Raw genomic sequence first — 13,423 nt, forward strand, 5'->3', positions numbered from 1 at the left:
GGGGAGCTGCTGCATTGTAAATTTTGGTCAATGTCACGAGACAAAGTATATGTGAACTGCTGTATGAAAAGTGAATTTACTCTGTAAATCTTCACCCAAATCCTAATTAAAAAAAAAAAAAGAAAAAGAAAGAAATGGTGCTGGCAAAACTGGTTATCCATTTGGAAAAAAATGAATCAGAGTCTATACCTCACAGCATGCACGAAATCAACTCAAAATGGAGCCAAGACCTAAATGTCAAAGCTAAAGCTATAAAATTCCTGGAAGACAATATAGAAGCCAAAGTAGAGCAGCTAATTTTTGCCATAAATAGCCTATCAAACACAGCTAAAAAATCATCAACACAAGGCACATTAGAAAAGTGGGGCCTCCTAAAAATTAAATACTTAAGCTCATCAAAAGACTTTACCAAAAGAATAAAAAAGAGAACCTACAAATTGGGAAAGAAATCTTTGGCAATGATGTATCTGACAAGGGTTTAAACTGTAAAAACTGTAGAAAACATTAACAACAACAAAAAACCAGATTATAGACAAAGAAAATGAACAGACACTTCACCAAAGAACATATTCAGGCAGTGTATACATACTTGAAAAGATACTCATGGTCATTATCTATTAAGGAACTGTGGTGGCACAGTGTCTAAGGCATTTGACTATTAACCAGAAGGTTGATGGTTCAAACCCACCAGCCACTCTGCAGAAGGAAGACTGGCAATCTACTTCCATAAAGATTTACCCCTTGGAAAGAAAACTACAAATCAAAGCTACAGTGAGATATCATCTCACTCATGCAGAAATTACAATGGAAAAAAAGAAAAAAGAGAAAACAATAAATGCTGGTGAGGTTATGGGGAGATTGGAACTCATACACTGCTGACTGGGTTGTAAAATGGCATAACCACTATGGAAAAATGTCATAGTGTTTCCTCAAACAGCTGGAAATAGAAATGCCTTATGATCAGGTAATCCCACTCCTAGATACATATACAAGAGATATAAGATCAGTGACATGAATAGATATACACACCTGCATTCATTTCAGCATTATTCATAATAGCAAGAAGATGGAAACGACCTAAGTGCTCTTTAACAGATGAATGTATAAACAAATTGTAGGACATACATACAATAGAATGCTATGCAACTATAAAGAATTATAAGAATTCTACAAAATATAACATGGATCAATCTGGAGGACATTTTGCTGAGTGAAGTAAGTCAATCAAAAAAGGACAAATATTGTATGGTCTTACTATTATAATAAGTCAAGAACAGATACACTCGCAGAAAGCAACACTCATTGGTTATTACCTTCAAAGATGGGAGTATAAGGGAGAATGAATCACTTTCTAGATATTGTTGTTGTTATGTGCCGTCAAGTCGGACCCAACTCATAGCTATCCCTCCTTGGGTTTCCTAGGCAGTATCACTACAGAAGTAGATTGTCCCATCTTCTTTCCGAGGAGTGGCTGGTGGGTTTGAACCACCAGCCTTCTGGTTAGCAATCAAGTGCCTTAGGCACTATGCTACCAGATATTAGCCACTCATATTTTTTGTAATGGGAAAGGCTATAGCAAATATGGGTGAAGTCTGCACAATTTGACCAGAATAAATAAAGACATTAAGATGTACACAAGAAAAAGTGACAATTTTGGTAACTGCTATAGCATAAGCAATTTTGCAACAACAGTCATGACAACCAAAAAATATATGTGTGGTTAAATAGGAGATAAGTATGTAGATATGTATGTAGGAAGGCATACACAAGTATATGCATGTACTCATATACGTGTATCTGTACGCATATGTATATACATATTTGTGTGTGCAACATATATACCCACATATATAAATACAGCAAAGGTGGCACAGTCATGGATACTTTCTAGACATATCTAAACAACTTGGGGGATTGATTTACTGGGTTAAAAGGCTTAGGACCATAATCTCAGGGGACAGGTTTGTCAATTGTCATAACATATTTCATAAAGAAAATGTTCCAAATCCTAGTTTGCTGATTAGTGTTTGGGGTCTTTAAAGCATGCAAGCAGACATCTAAGATACAACTATTGGTTTCTACTCATCAGAAGCAAGAGAGAATAAAGGAAACCAAAGATTCAAAGAAGAAACTAGTCCACAGGACAAATAGCCCACATGAACCATGGCCTATTCTAACTTGAGACTAGAAGAACTAAAAGGTGCTTGGCTCCACTATCAATCGTTCTGACCAGGGACACTGTAGAAGGTCCCAGATAGAATGGGAGAAAAATGTGGAACAAAATTCAATTTCCTAAAAAAAGACCAGTCCTACTAGACCAATATAGACCACAGGAACCCTCAAGACTTGAACTTGGCACTGAAACTACTCCTGGAAGTGTAGCTAAAAGCTACATTGTTTAGTCAAGTGATAGACTGACTTATAAAATACAAATATCTAACAACCTGCAATATGCTGATGCAATGACACAACAGTGCTTGCTGAAAACGAAGAGGATTTGAAGCACTTACTGATGAATTTCAAAGATTGTAACCTTCATTATGGATTATAACTTAGCATAAAGAAAAAAAGAAAAAAATTTGCACAACTGGACCAGTAAGCAACATCATGCTAAATGGAGAAAAGATTGAAGTTGTCAAGGATTTCATTTTACTTGGATCCACAGTCAATGCCAATGGAAGCAGCAATCAATAAATCTAATAACATAATGCATTGAGCAAATCTGCTGCAAAAGACCACTTTAAAGGGCTAAAAAGCAAAGATGTGATTTTGAGGACTAAGGTGTGCCTGATCCATGCCACAGTATTTTCAATTGCCTCATATACACGTGAAAGCTGTATGATGAATAAGGAAGATTGAAGAAGGATTAATGTATTTGATTTTTAGTGTTGACAAAGAATATTGAATGGATTGCCAGGAAAAAGAACAAACATATCTTGGAATAAGTACAATCAGAATGCTCTTAGAAGTGAGGATGTCTAGACCTTGGACATATCAGAAGGGACCAATCCTTGGAGAAGGATATTACACTTGGTAAAGTAGAGCATCAGCGTAAAAGAGCAAGACTCTCAATGAGATGGATTGATATGGTGGCTGAAACAATGGGCTCAAACTTAGCAATGATTATAAGGATGGTACAGGACCCAACAGTATTTTAGTTCTGTTGTATATACAGTCACTATGAGTTGTAACCAACTAGATGACATCTAACAAGAACAACATGCAAATATTTTGGAGCTCTATGTAAATTTAGAAAAAGCAGATAATTCAACACTTCTTCCTGTCATAATACAAACCAGGTGTGCCTTGTCAATTGCTTGATAGGCAGAGAAGAAGGGAAGCTGACTGTCAACTGCTTATTAAATGTTTCAACAACTTCTGCCTTCTAAGCAGAAAAATATAAGTAAGAGAAAATATGAAAATGATGAAACCTTGTTTGTTAGTGATCAACAAAGAATCAGGATGAATGATAATGATGATGATGGTGATTCATCAATCCCTCGAATTATCTGCTGAATGCCTACAGAGTCCAGACAGCTTTCTAGGCATTGGAGTGTCAGCAGTGGGAAAAGCATTTATTGCTGTTTTTGTTAGGTGCAATAGCGTTGGTTCTGACTCTTGGAGACCCTCTGTGCAACAGAATGAAAACACAGCCTGGTCCTCTGCCATCCTCACAATCATTGCTATGCTTGAGTCCATCATCACAACCACTCTGACAATCCGTTCCATTGAGGGTCTTCAGATTTTTCACTGACCCTCTACTTTACTAAACATATTATCCTTCTCTAGGATGTTGTTTCTGACAACATGACCAAAGTACACATGAGACAAAGTCTGGCCATTCTTACTCCTAAGGAGCATTGCAGCTGTACTTTCTCCAAGACAGATTTGTTCTTCTAGCAGTCCATATTATATTCAATATTCTCTACCAACAACACCATTCAAATGCATCAGTTCTTCTGTAGTCTTCCTTATTCATTGTCCAGCTCTCAAATGCGTATAAGGCGATTAGCACTTTAAACAGGTCTTTTTCTTTTTTTTTCCCTAAAGTATATATTTAAACATTTTAAGTTTATTTATGTATTTATATTTTACTTTTTTTGTTTGTGTGCTTGGGGTGCAAATTTACAAAGCAGATTTGTTTTACATGCAACAGTTCATGCACATTTGATTTCATACCCTGATTACCCTCCCCAACCATAAGAAACTTTCCTTCCCTTTCCTCCTAAACAAGTCTTTTGCAGTAGATTTCCTTAGTACAATATGGCATCTGATTTCTTGATTGCTCCTCCCATGGGCATCGATTGTGAATCTAAGTAAAATGAAATTCCTGACAAGTTTAATCTTTTCCCCATTTATTATGATATTGCTTATTGGTCCAGTTGTTAGGATTTTTGTTTTCTTTACATTGATGTGTAATTGATACTGAAGGCTGTAATCTTTGATTTTCACCAGTAAGTACTTCAAGTCTTCTTCAATTTAAGCAAGCAAGTTTGTGTTCTCTGCATATTGAAGATTGTTAATGAGTCTTCCTTCAATTCTGATTCTATGTTCTTCACATAGTCCAGCTTCTTGGATTATTTGTTCAGTACACAGATTAAATAAGTATGGTGAAAGAATACAATACTGACTCATATCTTTTCTGATTTTAAACATGCAGTATCTCCTTGTTCTCTTTGAAGAGGTGCCTCTTGGTTTATGTACAAGTTCCTCATGAACACCCTTAAGTGTTTTGGAATTACCATCTTTCACAAAGTTATCCATAATTTTTTATGATTACACAGTTGATTGCCTTCACAGTCAATAAAACACAGGTAAATACCTTTCCATTATTCTTTCCTTTCAGTCTACATCCCTCTGACATCAGCAATGATATCCATTGTTCCATATCCTATTGTGAATCCAGCTTGAATTTCTGAAAGTTCCTTGTCAATATACTGCTACAAACTACCTTCAGCAAAATTTTACTTACATTTGATATTAATGATATTGTTCAATAATATCTGCATTTCATTAGATCATCTTTCTTTGGAATGGGCACAAATATGTATCTCTTCCCATCAGTTAGCCAGGTAACTATCTTCCAAATTTATTGGCATAAATGAGTGAGTGCCTCCAGTGCTGCATCTTTTGTTGAAATACCTCAGTTGATGTTCTGAAAATTCCTGGAGCCTTCTTTTTCACTAATTCCTTCAGTTCAGCTTGGACTTCTACCTTCAGTACCATTGGTTCTTGACCATATGCTATCTCCTGAAGTGATTGAAAGTTGAATAATAATTTATGGTACAGTGACTCCGTGTATTCCTTCTATCTTCTTTTAATGTTTATTTTTCTTCATTATTTGTGTGTGTGAGTGTGTGTGTGTGTGTGTGTGTGTGATTTGGGTGAAAGTTTACAGAGTAAATTCACTTTCATGCAACAGCTCATGTCCACTTTGTCTCATGACATTGACTGTGATTTCCCACAATGCAACAGCTCCCCTCCCACATCTTCCCCATATTTACCTCTTCCCTGTGTCCTTCCCTCCATGTACTCCTGCCCCAGAGCTGTCTCCCTGTACATAAACAGCCCTTCTATTCTCCCATGATTGTTCTCTCTAAGGAGTGTATCTAACTAATGTAAATGTTCAGCTCTTATGCCTATCTTTTGTTTGGCTGGAATCCACAGGAGTGGATTCAATTCCAGACCTGAAGGGCATCTAGGGACTATAGCCTCAAGGGTTCCATCAGACTCTATCAGATCAGCAAACCTGGTGAGTTTTTTTTTTTTTTTTTTTAATGATTTATAGTTTTGTTCTGCATTGTTCTCCCACTCTATCAAGGATTCTATTAGATCCACCTCCAAGTAGTTGACAGTGGTAGCTGGGCACCATCCAGTTCTGGTCTTAGTTGTATACACTGAGGATTGCATGGTGTGACCATTTATTGGACTAATTGTTCCCATGTGTCTTTAGTTTTCTGCATTCTTCTTTGCTGTGGATGAGGAGAGACACACCATTACATCTAGATGGCCACTTGCAAGCTTTTAAGATCCCTGTAGCTACTTACTAAAGTAGGATGTGCAAAATTGTTTTTCTGTAGTATGTTATGCCAATTGAGTTTGATGTCCAGTGTGACCATGGTCCAGAGCACACAGGTTCAACTACTTATTCCCTTTGGGTAGCTGCCTGTGGCCAAAAAGTGATTACAACCTTGTCTCTTGACAGCTCTTCTATATACCTGAGAATTCTTACATAACATACAGATATACTTGTAGAAACATTGTCTATCAACCCTATACATGATCATGGGTACACTCCCCACTGCATAGACATACCTAATAATTCAGCCTGTCCACTCATCTATCCACCCTTATATCAATGTTTGCCTTCACTGACAATGCAGTACTGTATGTGCAAAAGGGTTCATCTTTGAGACCTAGGAGTGTGAGACCTCCTACTTTGTTCTTCTTCTTCAATAGTGCTTTGCTTATCTGAGGTCTCTTTCTTTTCCATATAAAGTTAGTGATTGGCATTTCCATATCCTTAAAGAATGTTGATGGAATTGGGATCAGAATTGCTTTAGGTCATATTGATATTTTCACAATGTTCAATCTTCCTATCCATGAGCATGGTATGTTCTTTCATTTACTCAGTTCCCTTATGATTTTTTGAAGTAGTTTTTTATAGTTTTCTTTGTACAGGTCTTTTGTGTCCCTGGTAAGATTTATTCCCAAGTGTTTTATTTGTTTGGTAGCTATTGTAAATGGTATTGATTTCTTATTTCTTTTTCAGTAATCTCTTTGCTAGTGTAGAGGAATCCAACTGATTTTTGGATGTTGATCTTGTATCCTGCCACAATGCTAAATCTCTCAATTAGTTCCAGTACTTTTTGTTTGAGTGTTTGTTTTTTAACTGAGTCTCTTGGGTTTTCTAGGTTTAGCATCATATCCTAAGCAAATAGGGATAGTTTGATTTCTTCCTTACCAATTTGGATGCCTTTGATTTCCCTTTCTTGCCTTATTGCCCTGGCTTGAACTTCTAATACAATGTTGAATAGAAGTGGTGACAGAGGGCCTCCTGGTCTGGTTCCTGTCATTATTCTTTATTGTTATATAATATTCCATATCGTGTATGTACCACAGTTTGGTTATCCATTCATCTGTTGATGGACATTTAGGTTCTTTCCATCTCTTTTCTATTTTAAATAGTACTGTGATGAATATGGGTATGAATATATCTATCCATTCCTGCCTCTCACTTCTTTAGGATGTAGACCTATTAATGGGAATGACATTTTCACAATATTCAGACTTCTTACTTATGAAGTTGGCATATTCCTCCACTTATGTAGGTCTCTTGTAGTGTTTTGTAGTTTTCTTTGTACATGTCTTTTGTATCTCTGATAAGATTTATTCTTAAGTATTTTATCTTCTTGATAGCTATTGTAAATGGTATTGTTTTCCTTATTTCCTTTTCAGAAATATCTTTGTTGATGCAGAGGAATCTAACTGATTTTTCTATGTTGATCTTGTATCCTGCCACATTGCTGAATCTTTCTATTAGTTTCAGCAGTTTTTGTGGTTTTCTACATATAGTGTTATACCATCTGCAAATAAAGATAATTTTATTTCTTCTTTGCAAAACTGGATGCCTTTTATTTCTTTTCTTGCCTTATTGACCTGACTAGGACTTATGATGCAATCTTGAATAGAAGTGGTGATAGAAGGCATCCATGCCTGGTTCCCATTCACAAGGGGAATATTTTAAGTCTCTCTCCATTGAGAATAATATTGATGTTGGTTTTGCATATATGCTCTTTGTTATGCTGAAGAATTCCCCTTCTATTCTTATTTTGCTGAGAGTTTTGGTCAGCAATGGGTGTTGGATTTTACCAAATGCTTTTTCTGCATCCATTGATATAGCCATATGGTTCTTTTACTTTGTTTTATTTATGTGGTAGATTAAGCTGATTATTTTTCTACTGTTGAACCATCCTTGCATACCTGCTTTACCTGCTTTGGATCCCACTTGCTCATGGTATATTATTATTATTACTATTATTATTATTTGCTACAATGCTAGATTCTATTGGCTAGAATTTTGTGGAAAACTTTTGTGTGTATATTCATGAGGATACTGGTCTGTAGTTTTCCTTTTTAGTGGTGTCCTACCCTGGTTTTGGTATCAGGGTTATGTTTGTTTCATAGAATGAATTTGGGAGTATGCTCTCCTTTTCCATGTTCTGGAACAGCATGAGTAGGATAGACGTCACCTCTTCTCTGAATATTTGATACAATTTTGCAGTGAAGTCATCTAGGCCAGGCCTTTTTTGTGTGTGGAGATTTTTTTTTTTTTTAATCATCTGTTCAATGTCTTCCTTTGTTATGGGTCTGTTCAAATTTTCTACCTCAGCCTGTGCTAGTTTAGGTAGATCTTATATTTTTAGAAATTTGTTCATTTCTTTAATTTGTTAGAGTACAGTTCTTTATAATATTCTGTTATTATCCTTTTTATATAGGTTGGTTCCATTGTAATATCACTAATTTCATTTATTATTCATGTTCTTTGCATCTCCTTTTTCTTTTCCTTAATTAAATTTGCCAGTGGTTTGTTGATTTTGTTAATTTTTTTGAAGAACCAATTTCTAGTCATGTTGGTTTTTTTTCTACTGTTTTTGTTTAGTTTCATTTATTTCTCCTTTGATCTTTCTTATTTCCTTCCTTCTGGAGACTGAAGATTTGTTACTTTTTTTCTAGTTGTTGGAGTTGTTGGGTTAAGGTGTTGATTTTGGTCCTTTCATCTTGTTTGGTGTGTGCATTAATTGCTATAAATTGACCTCTGAGTACTGCTTTCACTATGTCCCAAAGGTTTTGATATATTGTGGTTTCATTCTCTATTGTTTCTAGGATTTTTTTTTTTTTTTTATTTCACATTTTATTTCTTCTGTTATCCAGAGGTCCTTGAGCAGTGAGTTATTCAGTTCCATGTATTTGAATTATTTTTGCCCTGGTTTTCCTATTGTTGTTTTCTAATTTTATTGCATTGTCATCCCAGAAGATGCTTTGTAGAATTTTGATGTTTTTAAATTATTGAAGCTTGATTTGTGGCCTAATATATGGTATGTTGTTGGTGTTGCTGTTGTTATGCGCCATCGAGTCAGGCCCGACTCATAGTGACTTCTCCTTGGGTTTCCGAGGCAGTATCACTATGGAAGTAGATTGCCCCATCTTCCTTCTGAGGAGTGGCTGGTGAGTTTGAACTGTCAGCCAGCCTTCTGGTTAGCAGTCAAGTGCCTTAGGCACTATGCTACCAGAGCTGCCAATATATGGTATAGTCTGGGAAATGATTCATGTATACTGGAAAAGACAGTGTATTGTGTTTTTGTTGGTTGGAGTGCTCTGTATGTGTCTATGAGGTCAAGTTTGTTGATTGTGTTGTTGAGATCTCCTGTATCTTTGTTGAGTTTTTATTCTAGTAGTTCTGTCCTTCATCAAAAGTGGTATGTTAAAGTCTCCTACTATTATTGCAGTATTATCTATTTCTCCTTTCAATTTAGTTATTGTTTATTTTATGTATTTTGGAGCTTTTTCATTGGGTGCATGAACATTTATTATGGCTTTGTCATTTTGTTCTAATGACCCTTTTATCTTCATTATGATAAAATTGCTTGCTTGTCACTTATCCTGAATTTTGCCTTTAAATCTATTTTATCAGAAATTAATATTGCTACTCCTGTTGTTTTTTGGTTGCCATTAGCTTGATATATTTTTTTCTATCCATTTATTTTTAATTGTTTTTATCTCTGTGTCTAAGGTGAGTCTCTTAAGGCAGCATGTTGATGGGTCTTGTTTTCTCATCCAATATGCCACTCTCCCTTAACAGGTGCATTTTATCAACTCATATTTAGCATAACTATGATAGGTATGAATATATTGCTGTCCTTCTTTTGTGTTTTTCCTTGTAGTGCTGGTGGCTTCTTTGTTCCAAATATTTTTCTGTCCTGAATTCATTTTGTTATCAAGTTTCCTTTTGTTTTCCCCATTATTGTTGGTTTTGTGTTTACTACATCCTTGAGATTGTGTCGTTTCTTGTTTTGGTTAGAAGGTTTATTAATTTTCTTTGAGGTTATCCTCTAGTAAATTCATATCTCTCTAATTTTGAAGAGTCTATTCAATATTGACATCATCCTGACTTCCTCTCCATATGGGATATATATATATATATATATATATTATATATCACTTACACCCTCTACTTGCTTTCTAATTGCTGTCACTTACAGATTTTCTCCCCTGGTTCCTTATTTTGCATTTTGTAAGCTTATTTTAGATTTGAGAATTATTTTCCTGGGTTAGTTCCTGGGTAGTGTTGTCACATATTTTAATCTTAGGTTTTTGTCTTCTCTTACTGGTTTTCAGTTGGAAGAATTCCCTTTTACATTTCCTATAAGGTTGGTCGGGTTTCTACAAATTCACTTAATTTCTATTTGTCTGGGAATGTCCTAATTTTGGCATAACATTTGAGGGACAATTTTGCTGCATATATAATTCTTGGTTGGAAATTTTTTCCTTCAAAATTTTGTTTATGTCATCCTGTTGCCTTCTTGACTGCCTGGTTTCTGCTGAGAAATCAGAACTTAATCTTATCGGTTACCCTTTGTAGGTAGCATTTTGTTTTTCCTGAGCTACTCTCAAGATTCTTTCTTTGTTTTGCATTTTGGAAAGTTTTGAGTTTGGAAAGATGATATGCCTTGGTGATTTTTTCTTGGGAACTGGACAATGAGTAAGGAAGACTGAAGAAGAGTTGATGATTTTGAGTTGTATTGGAAAAGAATGCTAAAAGTACAATAGATTGCTAAAAGGACTAACAGATCTGTCCCAGAAGAAGTGCAACTGGAATGCTCCTTGGAAGTGAGAATGGCCAGACTTCGTCTCACTTACTTTGGTCATGTTGTCAGGAGGAACCATTCCCTGGAGAAGGATATCATGCTTGGGAAAGCGGAGAGTCATCAAAGAAGGAGAAGGCCTTCAATGAGATAGATTGACACAGCAGCTGCAAAGATGGACTCAGGTATAGAAAGGAATGTGAGACTAGCACAGGACCAGGCAGTGTTACGTTCTGTGCATAGTGTCTCTATGAGTCAGATATGACTTGATGGCACCTAATAACAACAGGCTCCACCCCCATCAGCATCCAGGAAAGGGGAGGGAGGGACCCAGACCCCACCCCCACCAGCCAGGAAAGTGGGGGAAAGAGAAGCCAGAGGGGAGACAGAGCAGAGCAGCAGCCAGGTATCCAGGTAAGGGGAGGGAGGGACCCAGACCCCACCCCCACCAGCCAGGAAAGTGGGGGAAAGAGAAGCCAGTGGGGACAACAGAGCAGAGCAGCAGCCAGGCATCCAAGTAAGGGGAGGGTGGAGAGGTTTCAAACAGCTAAGTGAGAGAAATATGTCTGTCAGTTTGTCATACTATTGTGGCTTGCGTGTTGCTCTGAAGCTTGAGGCTGTGCCACCAATGTTTCAAGTGTTGGCAGGGTTGCACATGGTGCACAGATTTCAATGCAGCTTACAGACTGAGACAGACTAGAAAGAAGGAAGAAGCCACCCACTTCTCAAATAATTGGCCAGGGAAAACCTTATGAAAAGCAGAGAAACACTGTCTGATACATTCTTGTGCAACTTTATGAATAGTTCAGAAACATTATCCAATTCTGTGCAGGAGGACAAGCCCCTTAGGTCAGAAGGCTTTCAAAATATGACTAGGAAAGAGCTGTATCATCAGAGCATCAGAGTAGGACCAACCTTTCTGACATGGATAGAGTAAATCTTTTGAGATCTCCATTTGCTGATGTGGCATGACTTAAATTGAGGAGAAACAGCTACAAACATTAATTAATAATAGGAACATGGAATGTATGAAGTATGAATCTAGGAAAATTGGAAGTTGTCAAAAATGAAATGGAAGGCATAAAGATTGATATCATAGGCATTAGTGAGCTGAAATGGACTGTTTTTTTTTTTTTTTTGGGATTTCAACATTTATTTTTAGGAGATGCAATTAAATCCATAAAATGACAAAATGATTTTTCCCTAAGCTATCTCATTTAATTCTCATGAATGCTATTAAGTTAATATATCAACTCTATTTTACTTGGGAGGAAACTGAAGCTTAGAGAGGTTATAATACTTGTCCAAGTTTACAAAGCTAATAAGCAATTGATCTCAGCTTAAAGTTTGCACCCACTCAGTCCAACTCCAGAGCCTAAGTGCTAAATGACTGTGCCATGTTGCCTCTGTAGGACAAAATTTATTTATTTATTTATTTATTTAATAGTTTGTTTTATATTCAATGTTATGTGTATATTTAGTTTCACTCCCCCATTTACCATGGCCAGCCCTAACCCAGTCTCCTCCCCTGCCTGCCCAGTAACCTTTCCCCTGTGCTCCTCATAGTTATGCACCCCTGTCTATCCTGCATTACCTCTGTGTGAATGTCACCCCTCTGGTGCCCCAAGGTCTATTTTTCCAAGGGATGTATTTCCATAGAGTATGTGGGTGTGTCCCCCTGGGTTGAGTGGTCTGCATATACAGCTTGTTAACTATTAGGCTGAGAGCCAATCCCAGAGAATGAGTTTTATTCTAGATGCAGAATGTATTCCAGGGCCATAGTATTGGGGTCTCACCAGACTCCATCCAACCAGTAATTCTGGTCATTATTGAGTTTTTGGATTTGGTTCCACGTTTTTCCTCCTACTTTATCCAGGATCTCTAGATTTGATCCTTTCCTGAGTAGTTGACATTGGTAGCCAGGCACCATCTAGTTCTTCTGGTCTTGAGAGCCATCATGTCCTAGGGTTGATTGCTTCAAAATGCCCTTGGGTTTTTTTTTTTTTTTTCATTCTTCTTCACTTCTGTTGCTAGGAAACCATTGGGTGCATCTTAGACAGCCACTTGAAAGCTTTTAAGACCCTAGTCACTACTCAACAATGTAGGATGAGGAACAAGGCTTTTATGTATTTTGTTGTGTCAGCTGAGTCAGGTGTCCCCAGTACTATGGTCCTGAGACAGTAGATCCATTGGAACTCTCTTCCATAGTGTCTGGGTGTCTGTGAGGGATTTCTCTGTGTCTGTCTTCTGTTGTTTCTGTAAGGATTGCAGGTATTTTGTATCAGTGGTATCTGTGCAAGATTATCCTGCATTGAATCTATCCTTGGTCTATAGTACACTCCTGTTCACTGACCCCCATCTGGTCCTCTCTGGTGTTTATGTCTTTATCTGTAGGCTGGTGTTTGGTATTAATGGTAATGCAATATTGTGGGCATACTGGTTGGTATTATTAGCATCTGTCATCTATCTCCTATGTGCACAATTCAGAATCCTCCCTTTTCCTAATGTTATCATGGCGGTCACAGGTTCTTTCCATATATCCCTCCCCTTACCCATGT

This window comes from Orycteropus afer, unplaced genomic scaffold (assembly GCF_000298275.1).
Source record: "Orycteropus afer afer isolate SDZICR_OR568_19922 unplaced genomic scaffold, OryAfe1.0 scaffold00027, whole genome shotgun sequence".
NCBI lineage: Eukaryota > Metazoa > Chordata > Mammalia > Tubulidentata > Orycteropodidae > Orycteropus > Orycteropus afer.